The following is a 13,666-nucleotide window of genomic DNA, read 5'->3' as shown; positions in this document are numbered from 1 at the left end:
CAGTGGCATCTCATTTTTAGTCGGGAGAGTATGATGATGCTTCACCTATACTCTTCGTGAGGAACTAATAGAGATTCCTTTACACTTCACTTATTTCCGTTCACTTTAAAAGAAAAAGCTAAGTACTGGGTCACCTCTCTTGCCCCATGGTATTACTACTTGGGAGCAATTAAAAACTAAATTTTTGCTAGAGTTTTACCCTGCAAGTAAAACAAAGGAAATAAGGAAAGCAATACAAGATTTTTCACAAAAACCCAATGAATAATTTCATGATGCATTTGAACGCCTCAAGGAATTGTTGCGTTCATGTCCTCATCATGAATTTCCTCGTTGGCAACTTGTACGTTTCTTTTATGATGGAGTCGATACTGCCAATCAAATTATGATAAATGCCTCGTCTGGCAGCACTATTATGATGCAAGATAGTGAAGACGCTTGGCGATTCTTGGAGCAGTTGAGGCATGGTTCAAAAACCAATTACTCAGCTAAGAAACGGGACACCCCAGTTTCATCTGCTGCTTAAGTTGGACTAGACAAAAACTAGAAAAATGAAGTAAAATCTGATATTAATTCTTTAAATAAAAAATTTCACTTGCTACTCTCTAGTCTAGACAAGGAGAAAGGTGTGATTCTTTTTTAGGGACAAAAAATATGTGTAAGTTGTGGAGATTCGGGACACATTGTAGATGAGTGCATGAAAAGTCAAGAGGAGATCAATCATTTGCAGGGCTATGGTCAATTCCAAAATAGTGTGCGATCATTCAATCAGAACTACAACCAAAACGAGAATTACAACAACAATGGAAATTTCAACAACAACCGTCAAGGGAATTACCAAAATCAAAATCAGCCAACACAGTTCCAGCAGTCCAACTATTAGTGTAGGACTTTGTTTTTCTTCTTTGTATGTTACTATATGAAAAAGGTTAGTAGTAAACATAGTGGCTAAGGATCGAGTTGGGCTCGATTCCCTTAAACATATTCGCCGTCTGTTCCCAGGGTACAACAACCATAATAGTGTCTATTGCTGGATATATCCACTTGCCTAAAAGAATCGTTGGAAGCAGGTGTACAGAGAAGGAGGAGGAAGAAGAGTATTTTCATTTGTGTGTTGAATGAGCCAATGGACGTATCCTTTTATAGTTGAACATGTAACAGAAACAATTAAATGCGTGATACAGAATTGATTGAGGCTCTAAATGGCATTAAATACGTAATTAATGCATCTGTTAAAAAAGTTAAACTAGGACCAAAACTATCAAGTTTAGCAAAAAATGAGTGTTGTGCGAGCCCGAATTTTTCGGAGCTGCATTCGTGTCCGTAGGTCGCGTCCATGCGCAAGTTCGGTGATTTTGGTCTATGTAATCCAAGATTAGCCCCCCTCCCCCATACGTGCGGGTAGGTCTTGAAGTAAAACCATAGACACAAGCTTGTAAGCCTTTCATGTATTCAACTTTATAAACCAAGCTGAGTTGGGTGTTTCTACCAATGTGGGACTCATTCTCACATTCATCTATTTGCTAACTTTATTTCTCAAATACCTGTCTTTGAGTATCGATATCCCATTCACATATACTCCATTTTGGACATATAATATATCGTTTCGAAGTTCTCATGTAGGAGAACACAAACCCACTTAGAGTTAATTATATATACAGCATATGTATATATTTATATATGTTCAAAGTTAGTAAATATATAGATATTTATACTAAATTTTTCCAACAATCCCCCACATGAATGGAGATCGATCTCTGAAGATCAAATTTCCAAACGAAATTTTCAACAGTTGAATCCTGCATAGGATGGGTAGGTATTACCCTTTGAACCCTCCCTTAAGAATTACACTTAATCTCCTAGCAGTCAGTAGATCTCGGTGTCTTTGAACTGAGCTGCCATTTGTGTAGACAATAATGTAATTCTCACAGGACTCTCCCTAACAAGGTCATATCCTCATAGACGTGTTCGTTTTGGTTATTGAATACTAACCTGATTCTGCAAGAGCTTTAGGAATTGTACCCCAATAATTCCCTTCGATGCGACCCCACTTCTCTCTCACATAGGTGATTCCAAGAATCATTAAAAAAAACCATATGTTTAACCTAATTTTGTCACTACATATAGGAATGGACTAGGAAGTAATGTTCACTCCCCCCCCCCCCCCATAGTAACCTGCCTCACTCAGACAACTAGGTTATCCTTTTGAACCCAGATCATGGGATCTCCAGTCTTCTGGGTAAGGTTTCCTTCGTATGAATTTATTCATTCATGGCTTTAGTCTCATTCCTCTTGATGACTTATAAACTACATCACTACTCAAGCATTTTGTTATCCTTTGACTTCACCCAGTCAACCGTGATAACACCTGTAGAGATTAATTGTCGTATTGTTTTATATCTACATCTAATGTGCCTTGATTTCCCATTATACATTATACTTTGAGCTCTACCAATTGCCGATTGGTTATCACAATGTATACATATGGTTGTTACCGGCTTAGGCCATTTGGGAATGCCCTCTACAAATTGACGTAGCCACTCCGCCTCTTCAGTACAAATATCTTAGGCAATAAATTCATATTTCATCGTAGATCTGGATATAACTATTTGCTCGGATGATTTCCAGGCTACAGCAACACCTCCAAGTGTAAACACATATACACTTGTAGATCTGGAATCTTTTATGTCAGATATCCAATTTGAATCAGTATATCCTTCGATAATTGATGGATGTATGCCATTGTGCAGTTCATATTCTCGTGTGTATCTCACATACCTTAGAACCCTAGTAATACTCTTCTAGTGTTTAGAACTGGGTTTACTAGTATATCTACTTAGTCTGCTCACAGCATATGCTAAGTTAGGTCTGGTACAACTCATTAGATACATCAGACTGCCAATAATTCTTGAATATTCTACTTGACTAACACTATCACCTCTATTTTTACGTAGATGTTGACTTGTGTCAATTGGAGTTCTAGCTAGCTAGTATCTCCCTTAGCAATTTTTTCAATAATCTTATCCATATAGTGTATTTCACTTAAAATCAAACCACTTTGGGGTCTTGTGATCTTGACTCCAAGAATCACATCCGCTAAACCCATATCTTTCATATCGAACCTGGATTTCAACATATCCTTCGTGGATCTTATCATATTGTCATCACTAACAATGATAAGCATATCATCAACATATAAACACAAGATGACATAACCATGAGTGGATTTTTTCACATAGATAAACTTATCACACTCATTGATTCTAAAGCCACTTTCCATCATGACTTGATCAAACTTTTGATGCCATTGTTTTGGAGCTTGTTTTAATCCATATAGAGACTTAACGAGTTTACAAACCTTGTTCTCCTGTCCCGAGGCAATGAATCCCTCAGGTTGCTCCATATAAATTTCTTCTTCTAACTCCCCATTTAGCAAAGCAGTTTTCACATCCATTTGATGAACATGCATGTTTCTAATAGCTGCAATGACAAGAACTAATCTAATGGATGTAATCCGTGTTACCGACGAATACGTATCAAAGTAATCTAGACCTTCCTTTTTTCTATAACCTTTTATTACTAGTCTTGCCTTGTATTTATCAATACTGCCATCATGTTTCATCTTTCTCTTAAAAATCGAGCGGTAACCCAGTGGCTTGCTACCTGGAGGTAGATCCACTAGTTCCCACATATGATTTTGTAAGATAGATTCTACCTCATTTTTTATGGCTTCTTTTCATTGAGGTCCCTCAGAAAAAGTAACCACCTCTTGGTAGGTTTTAGGTTCACTTTCCACCACATAGGTGTAAAAATCATTACCAAATGATTTTTTTCAACTCTAGCCCTCTTACTTCTTCTGAGTTCTCTCTCTTCTTCCTCGGATTGAGCTCGTTCTTCATCTCGAAATGCTTCGCTGTTTGGTAAATATGGGCTTTCAACCTCCTTTTTCAAATAAGGAAATACATCTTCAAAGAATGAAGCATTCCTTGATTCCATTATGTTATTCTTGTGAATATTATGATTCTTAGAATCGTGCACAAGAAAACGATAAACACTACTACTTTATGCATACCCAATGAATACAAAATCCACTGTTTTAGGACCTAACTTTTGTGCCTAAGGCGATGGTACAACAACTTTAGCTAGGTATCCCCACACTCGTAAGTACTTATACGATGGATTTCTTCCCATCTAAAGTTCATACGGTGTTTCATTCTTTTCTTAGCGAGGTATCTTATTTAGAAGTTAGTTAGCCGACAAAATAGCTTCCCCCCACATTAACTGGTTTACACCCGAACTAATTATCATGGCGTTAACCATTTCTTTCAAGGTACGGTTCTTTCTTTCAGCAATTCCATTGGATTGAGGTGAACAGGGTGATGTGAATTCATGACGATTCCATTTTTTGCACATAATTCAGCATAAGGAGAAGCATATTCTCCATCCCTATCACTTCTAACTACTTTAATTCTCTTGTTGAGTTGATTCTCAACTTCATTTTTGTACAAGATAAACTTGTCTATTGCTTCATCTTTACTCTTAAGTAAATATATGTAACAATATTGCGTGCTATCATCGATGAATGTAATGAAGTATTTGTTCCCCCCTTAAGTGGGATTTGACTTTAAATCACACACATCAATGTGAATTGAATCAAGAGGTTCGGTGTTTCTTTTAATTGTTTAGAAAGATAATCTAGTCTGTTTGGCTTCAACACATGTGGGCCATTTGTGATTTGAGGCAGTATTAAGTTTTGGTATGTAGTCTTGTTTAATTAATCGTTTAATAGAATTCTAATTTATATGTCCTAAGCGACCATGCCAAACATTTGAACACTCAAGCACATAAGTAGAACTAGAACTTGCTTTATTCATTTTGTTTGTCACCATTACATTCAATTTGAACATGCCATTCATGGAATGTCCTTTCCCCACAAACATACCATTCTTGGACAAAACAAACTTGTCCGACTCAAACACAAGCTTAAAACCAAACTAATTCAACAAACCACCCGAAACTAGATTCTTACGAAGTTCAGGAACATACAAAACTTCCCTAAGTTTCACATCTTTCCCTGGAGTCATTTTTAGAACGACATCACCAACACTTTTGATATATGCGGTAGTTGCATTTCCCATGCAGAGCTTTTCACCATCTCCAACTTCCTTGTAGGTGTTGAAAACACTCTTATCATGATACACATGACGAGTAGCCTCTGTGTCAATCCACCACTCCTTTGAATTTGAATTCATGAGATTCACCTCAGAGACCATAGCCGTGAGATCTGTTATTATGGCCACCAATTCTATGTTATCATTCACCATGTTTGCTTCACGGTTTTCTCTCTTAGGTTGCAGGCACTCCGAAGCCTTGTGACCCGGTTGGCCACAGTTGTAGCACTTGAACTTCTTTTAAAAGTTCCTGCCTTAGGGCCTAAGTTTTTTCCCTTTGTTTTCCCTTTGTGAGGTCCCTTGCCTTTGCTCTTGGAAGTTTGACCAGTTTCCACCATATGAACCTTAGAATATTCAACTTCATTGCCTTTCTTCAAATCCATTCGTATATCTTATTCAATGCGAAGGCGCACCACCGGTTCCTCTATAGAAATCTCCTTCTGCTTATGCTTAAGGTAGTTTTTGAAGTCTATCCAACCGGGATGAAGCTTTTCAACCATTGATGCAACTTGGAAAGACTCATTAAGGTCCATCCCTTCTGCATTGTTATCATGTATAATGACCTGGAGGTATTGGACTAGACTCATAACAGATTTTGAGTCAACCATTTTGTATTCCACGAACTTAGCAACAACATGCTTCTTGGTACCAATATCTTCTGTCTTATACTTCCTTTCCAAAGACTATATAGTTCCTTAGCAGTTGCAACTTTACAATAGACATTATAAAGTGCATCAGTTAGCCCATTCAACATATATTTGCGGCACAGAAATTCTGAGTGCTTCCATGCATCCACTGCATTCATAGATTGAGCATCAACCTGCTCCTCAACAATTACAGGAGCCGTTTCTATTAGGAACCGAGCCAAGTTCAAAGTGTTCAAGTAGAATAACATCTTCTACTGCCACCTTTTGAAGTTCAGACCAGAAAATTTTTCAGTTCGCTCAGCATGATTAGACATGATGTTTGGAACAGGTCCATTTGGGTTCACAACAGGGGTACCAGCAGCAGCAGGAGTTCCAGTAGCAACAGGAGTTTCATTCACTCTGAAAGAACCACAACCACAATTACATTGATTACAAGAAAAATGAATGCACAATTGATTTAGAATAAGAAGAATAGAAACGAAAGAAATGAAAGATTTAGAACAAAGAAAAATCTGTTTAAGACTCTTAGTGTAAGACTTCGTTTTTTCTTCTTTGTATATTCTTGTAATAAAAAGGTTAGTAGTAAACGTAGTGGGTGAGGCTCGATTTATTCTCCATTCCCTTAAACAGATTCTTCATTTGTTCCCAGGGTACAACAACCTTAACAGTGTGTACTGCCGGATATATCCACTTGCCTGAATGAATCGCCGAAAGCAGGTGTACAAAGAAGGAGGAGGAAGAAGAGTATTTTCATTTGTGTGTTGAATGAGACAGCGGAGGTCTCCTTTTATATTTGAACATGTAATGGAAACAAATCAATTCGTGATACGGAATTGATTGAGGCATTAAATGCCATTAAATACGTAATTAATTCATTTGTTAAAAAAATTAAACTAGGGACCAAAACTGTCAAGTTTAGCAAAAACGAGGTTTGCGTGAGCCCGGGTTTTTGGAGCTGCATTCGTGTCCGTAGTTCGTGCCCATGCGCAAGTTTCAGTGATTTTGGTCTACGAAATCCAAGATTTGCACCCCCGTGTGCGTGGGTAGGTCTTGATGTAAAACCATATACACAAGCTTGTAAGCCTTTCATGCCTTCAACCTTATAAACCTAGTTAAGTTTGGTATTTCTACCAATGTGGGACTTATTCCCACATTCATCTATTTGCTAACTTTATTTCTCAAATACCCGTCTTTGAGTATCGATATCCCATTCACATATACTCCATTTTGGATATATAATATATCGTTTCGAACTTCTCACGTAGGAGAACACAAAACCACTTAAAGTTAATGATATATATACAACATATGTATATATTTTTATATGTCCAAAGTTAGTAAAAATATAAATATTTATACTAAATTTTTCCAACACCAACTTCAACCAAGGTGGAACATCAAATAAAGAGGAAACTGGTAGAAACAAGTTAGACAAAATCATGCAGTTCATAACTCAAACATACCAAAAAGCAACACCAACTGCAAGTCCATAGCTGCTATAGAGAAGCAGATTACTCAACTTGTGGAGCAAATTGGGAAAAGAGAAGATGGAAAGTTTCCATGAACCACAACAGTCAACCCATCTCACACCCAAAGACCGGGAAAATAGCATCAAGTGAACGAGATAATCACCTTGCGTAGTGGGAAAAAGGTTGACAACAAGGTAAGTGCTCCTACCTTAGATAATGACAGTGACACTGAAGTCATATTTGATGAAAAAGAAAAGTTTGAGAAAGATCTTAAATTAGAAAAACAAAAAGTAGTTAAGGGTAAAGATGACTCTAAAGTTGGGGTGCATGATGTGGAGGTTAATACCGCACCATACCCTTCGGCTTTAGAGAAACCGACATCCTTCCCTTTTTGGAAGCGAGGGCCGAAAATGGAAGACATGTGGGATCTATTTAGTCAAGTTAAAATAAATATCATGTTAGTCAAACTTATTAAGGAGGTGCCATCTTATGCAAAAATTTTAAAGGATTTGTGTGTTCAAAAACACAAACTCCAAGCACACCTCCCTAAAATGGTTGATTTAACCAAGCATGCGAGCTCCACAATAGCAAATAAACTTCCACCCAACCTTAAGGTGTCACACCCCCAAACCAGACGGCGGAAACGTCCGGGGGTGGAGGACTTCATTTGTAGTATCACAACACATGTATCATAGCAATCAAAGTACAAACAACCAATGCATTTAAAAAGTATAAGTATTTACATGTGTTCAATAATTGTATATTGAAACCAAAATAGTTATACAAAAGAAGAAGATATGACTCAAATTAGCTCCATCTTCTCAAAAAGCTCGTGGAGTACGAGTTTATTGTTTCCCTGAGAATACAAGTAATTTAAAAAGATAGTATCAACATAAAGTTGAGTGAGTGCATATGTATTTATGTTTAAAAGGATGTTTCGGTATCTCGAATATGTAAACTGTTCCAGAAAATCCTATATGTTCTGTTGTATATGAAAAGTAGTTTTATTCCCATAAAATCGTTCCATTTGTAAACCAATGTTCTGTATTTGTAAAACTTGTAACTGAGAGTGTGCCTGGTTCCACTAGTTGTTATTGAATAACTGTAATATACTATTGTAGCTTGTATTTTGTAAACTGGTACTTTGAAGATGTACTTACGTTTAGTTGATTATACACTAACATATTGTTAATATCTTTTTAATGAGTTCTTATAACCATACTGAGACTGGATGGCCTGAAACAAACGCTTGTAGGCGTTTAAACTGTTGATAACAATTTTCACTCATTGGCTGTAGCTAGCAGTCTGAGTGTGGGGTTGTCAATCCCAACATAGATCTACACACAACTTGTTTCGATCCCCTGGATGGAGATTCTTGTTATAATGTCAGGACTTTAACTGTGTCTCATAAAAAGAATATAAACGTTACATGTATAATAGTTATGAAAACCCAATCATCCTGAAATAATGATTGATTGTATGTTCATGAATTAGTATTCCGAACATTTATTTGACAATTGTAAACCCTTGGTTTGTTTTGAATCAAAACCCTTGTTTCTTGTAAAACAGTGTATTCTAGTATACTTGAATCATGAATTGTTGTTCTATGTATCATAAATTATACCTATTATAATTTATATGTACTTTCTGAATCGGTATTTAACTATTTTTGCATGTAATCCCTTGCTCAACATGTTACAAAGGATATTTAAACTGATGAAATAACTTTTATATTCATATACATATACAATTATATATAAGTAAAATTTAAACGACATTCGGACAAATAACCGGTACTATAAGCCCACATCCAAACAAGGAAAAGGACCCAGAATGAGTTATCAGTCCTAAGCCTTTTGAATCTTATTTATAACAATATATATATATATATATATATATATATATATATATATATATATATATATATATATATGAATTTTGGGGAAAAATATAAGTTTATTAAGGAGTTTAATATTTTGAGTATTTTTAATGAGTTAATGTCATTTTATCACGATTTGAAATCATTTGTTTGTAACACAAAGATTCTTGTGTTAGACTTGTATTCCCCCCCTTAAAACAGTAAAAATTATGAAAATACGGGGGTATGAACTCACTTGATAGGTGGTGATTTGGACAGCGTTTCGTTTCCTGGAAAGGAGTTTATTTGACGAAAAACCACCTTAAATCCAGCAGAGTTTCGACTAGAGAAAGTTGTGTTTCTCTGGAATCTCGGGGCTTCGAGGATTGCTTAGGGTTTTAGACTTATACCGGGACTTTAGGGTTGTAGGTGAGGATGTGGGAGTGAAATATATGAGAGTGTGTGAAATTTGGGGTGAAAAGTGTAAAAAATCTGAAGAGTCTCGCACCATATATATAGGCCGATGCCTCGGATCCGAAGCAAGGAGAAGTTGCCGCGTGTTTGGACAGGTGGCGAGGGGAAGGGCTCGCTTCGGACAGCTGGCGAGGCATGTCGGATCCGGAGTGGACCAGACTTCGGTCGAATCAGAAGGGGACACGTCCGAGTTCGGAAGCAGCCACGGTGCGAAGGGCGTGTCGGCTGGCTACTAGACCGCAACTTCGGTCCAATCAGAAGGTGACACGGGTCTGACACGGGGAAGCTTCACATGCGAGGTGACGTGTCCGGATTGTGGCCATGCGAGTTTTACCGGTTATCCACTAATTCTCGGTTTTTGTGCCCAAACTTGCGAAATTCATAACTTTCGCATACGAGCTCCGTTTTCGATGTTCTTTATATGCACGCGTAGATAAAATCATACTCTACGGTTTTCGTTTAGACTTCGTCGGCTAATTTTGAATTTATGTTTAATATTATTATTTTTAACAGACCGGGACAGGAAATCCGTTAAAAATTCATAACTTCTTCATCCTACGTCCGTTTTTGTCTGTCTTTTTTACCGTTGTACTACTATTGACGATACCTTCAATTCTCATTTAGGTTGTGTCGGCTAAAAATCACTCGATCTTTATTTCGAGTTTTTAGTTGTATACTACTATACTAAAACTTAGAAAAATCATAACTTCCTCATACGAAGTCAGATTTTGACGTTCTATTTATGAAAGTTTTCAGTTTAAAATAATCTACAACTTTCATTTAGATTGTTATGGCTAAATAGCCTTTTATTGAAAATTCAGTTTTTACATTGAACAGTGTTTTGCCGGTTTTGTCGCAAATCTTCGATTGGTCATAACTTCTTCGTTATAACTCGGATTTTAGTGTTCTTTATATTTTTGGAAACCTTGTTACAATCTCTACCGCTTGGTTATCCCAATAGAGATTGTTTAATACTTTATTTTTTAGGGTCAATTATGTAAATATACACAGTATGCTAAAATTTCTCTTTATTATTTTAAAAAGAACTACAAATTGACCTACATTATTACATAGGTTTGAAATAACGGTTTGTTACATAAGGAACCTTGGGCACCTTTAATTTTCGTTACCTTAGGTAACATTAATATCAAACAGACGCTCCTTGATCTTGGAGCTAGTGTTAATATACTCCCGGAAAATCTTTTTGATCAACACGACTTAGGCACTTTGGAACAAACTGATATTAATTTACGATTGGTCGATAAGTCAACGAAAATTCCCCGGGGTATATTATCTGATGTCATAATTAAAGTGGAAGATTTCTATTACCTAGTTGATTTTCTTGTGCTTGACACAGAAAGCACCTATAAAGAAAGTCAACCTTTTATTATTTTGGGTCTCCCGTTTTTGGCAACAATAAATGCACAACTTAATTGTAGAAAAGGTATCACAGATATCTCTTTTGGAAATAGGAAACTTAGGATTAATGTGTTTAATACTTTTCCTAACTCACCATCGGATTATGAATGTTATCGGGTGGATGTGGTTGATGACTTGGTGCATCAATTCACTCCCAAAATTTTACACCCCGGTCCATTGGAGTTTTTATTCTAGTGACAGGGATGAAGTGTTAGACTTGGAAGACATCAAGATGGTTGAGGAAGCATTTGAAAATGCTATTGAGCAAGGGAGGCCACCATGGAGTCATCAAATTGAAAAATTGCCAACATATTTCTCGGACTCACTTAGGCCATCTTTGGAGGAGCCACCCACTCGTGAACTCAAAAATCTTCCTTCACATCTTAAATACTCTTTTTAGGATCTAACGATAACTTACCAATTATCATATCTTTTGATCTGATGGGTCCACAAGAGGAAGCATTACTGAAGGTGCTTTCCAAGTACAAGGGAGCAATTGGATGGACCATAGAAGACTTGAATGGAATTATTTCAGTCACATGTATGCATCGAATCATCACTGAAGTCGGAGCAAAGCCATCCTGAGATGTACAATGAAGGCTCAACCAGAATCTGCGAGAAGTTGTTAAAAAGGAAGTGTTGAAATGGCTTGATGCGGGTATTATCTACCTGATATCTGATAGTGATTGGGTAAGCCCAACACTGACAGTACCAAAGAAGTTGGTCATCACATTTGTAGACACGGACGATGGAGAGAAAGTCTCAACAAGACCATTCATCGGATGGAGAGTTTGCATTAACTATCGCAAACTCAATGTTGGAACAGCAAATGACCATTTCCCTCTCCTTTTTATTGATCAGATTATTCAAAAATTGTTCGGGAAAAAGTTTTATTGCTTTTTGGATGGATACTCGGGGTATAATCAATTTGACATCCACCCTGAGGATCAATCCAAAACCACATTCACATGTCCCTATGATACCTTTGCTTTTCGCAAGATGTCATTCGACTTGTGTAATGCCCCCGCCACATTCCAAAGATGTATGATGGCTATTTTTTCAGACATGGTAGGGGACGCATTAGAAATCTTCATGGATGATTTTTCTTTTTTTGGATCTTCTTTTGAGACATGCTTAGACCAATTAGAAAAAGTTTTAAAACGTTGTATTAAATCTAATTTGGTTTTAAGTTGGGAGAATTGTCATTTCCTGGTAAAAGAGGGAATTGTACCTAGAGATGTCGTCTCTGAGCGTGGTTTTGAAGTTGACCGGGCCAAAGTACAAACTATTTTTACTCTTCCCCCACCCACTTCGGTAAAAGGTGTCCATTCTTTTCTCGGACATGCCGGCTTTTATCGAAGATTTATCAAGGCTTTTAGTGCCATCTCAAAACCTCTTTGTAATTTACTTTTAAAAGACGCACCATTTTCTTTTGATAAAGCATGTCTTGAAGCTTTTACCACAGTAATGAATAAACTTGTTGAAGCCCCTATCTTGCAATCACCAGATAGAACTTTACCTTTCGAAATTATGTGTGATGCGAGTGATTACGCGGTTGGGGCAGTTTTAGGACAACGGGTGAATAAAAAACCCGTTGCAATTTGTTATGCGAGCAAAAAAAATTCGGATGCACAATTGAATTACACTACTACCGAAAAAGAGTTGCTTGTGGTTGTGTTTGCACTAGACAAATTTAGATCTTAAATATGGGGATTTAAGTTGTAATTTTTACCGACCATAGTGCCATTTTCCACCTCTTGGAAAAGAAGGATGCCAAACCATGTCTCATAAGATGGATCCTCCTTCTTCAAGAGTTTAATCTTGAAATTCGAGACAAAAAGGTTCCGAAAATGTTGTGGCGGATCATTTATCTAGAAGAATTAATAATGATAATTCAACGGAAGTTATTCAAGAAAACTTTCCAGATGAGCATATTCTTGTTGTCAAAACTTTACCATGGTTTGTTTATTTATTGACTTACTTTGGGACGGGTAAAAGTCTACCATATTGGACTGCTCAACAAAGGAGGTTCTTCCATTCTCAAACGAAGTACTATATATGGGAGGACCCAGATCTTTTTAGAATTGGAGTGAATCAAGTGATAAGGCGATGTGTACCACATACGGAGCAAGAAGATATTCTTCAACATTGTCATTTATATGCCGTGGAAGGCATTTTAGTGCTAAAAAGACAGTACATCGGGTTCTACAAAGCGGTTTTTTCTGGCCCTCTATTTTTAAAGATGCACATACATTCGCTAAAGCATGTATTCGTTGCCAACAAGTTGGGGGGATCTCACGACGGGACATGATTCCAATGACCCCAATTTGAGTTGTAGAAATTTTTGATGTATGGGGAATTGATTTCATTGGTCTTTTCCCCACTTCTTTTGGCAATCTATAAATCCTTGTAGCCATTGATTATGTATCAAATTGGGTCGAAGTCGAAGCTTCACACACGAATGACCATAGTATTGTTTGTAAATTTTTCAAAAAGAACATCTTTTCTAGACACGGAATCCCCCGAACTATCATTAGTGATGGGGGTTCCCAATTTAAAATTTGGCATTTTGCAAAGTTTCTAAAACACTATGGTGTCATACATAGGATAACCACTCCATATAATCCACAA

General features: G+C 36.9%; 1 non-coding gene across 1 annotated transcript; it reads right to left on the bottom strand.

Moving 5' to 3' along the window:
- Positions 1 to 217: 217 nt before the first annotated feature.
- LOC145117929 (small nucleolar RNA R71) lies at positions 218 to 324 on the bottom strand. The gene has a single exon (XR_013712921.1). It is a non-coding gene; the product is annotated as a small nucleolar RNA R71 (small nucleolar RNA).
- Positions 325 to 13,666: the final 13,342 nt, after the last annotated feature.

The sequence above is a fragment of the Lactuca virosa genome, chromosome 5, assembly GCF_052849685.1.
Source record: "Lactuca virosa cultivar CGN04683 chromosome 5, Lactuca_virosa_CGN04683_v6, whole genome shotgun sequence".
In the NCBI taxonomy this organism is placed as follows: domain Eukaryota; kingdom Viridiplantae; phylum Streptophyta; class Magnoliopsida; order Asterales; family Asteraceae; genus Lactuca; species Lactuca virosa.
The sequence above is the reverse complement of the archived record's forward strand: the minus strand, read 5'-3'. Positions and strand labels throughout refer to the sequence as shown.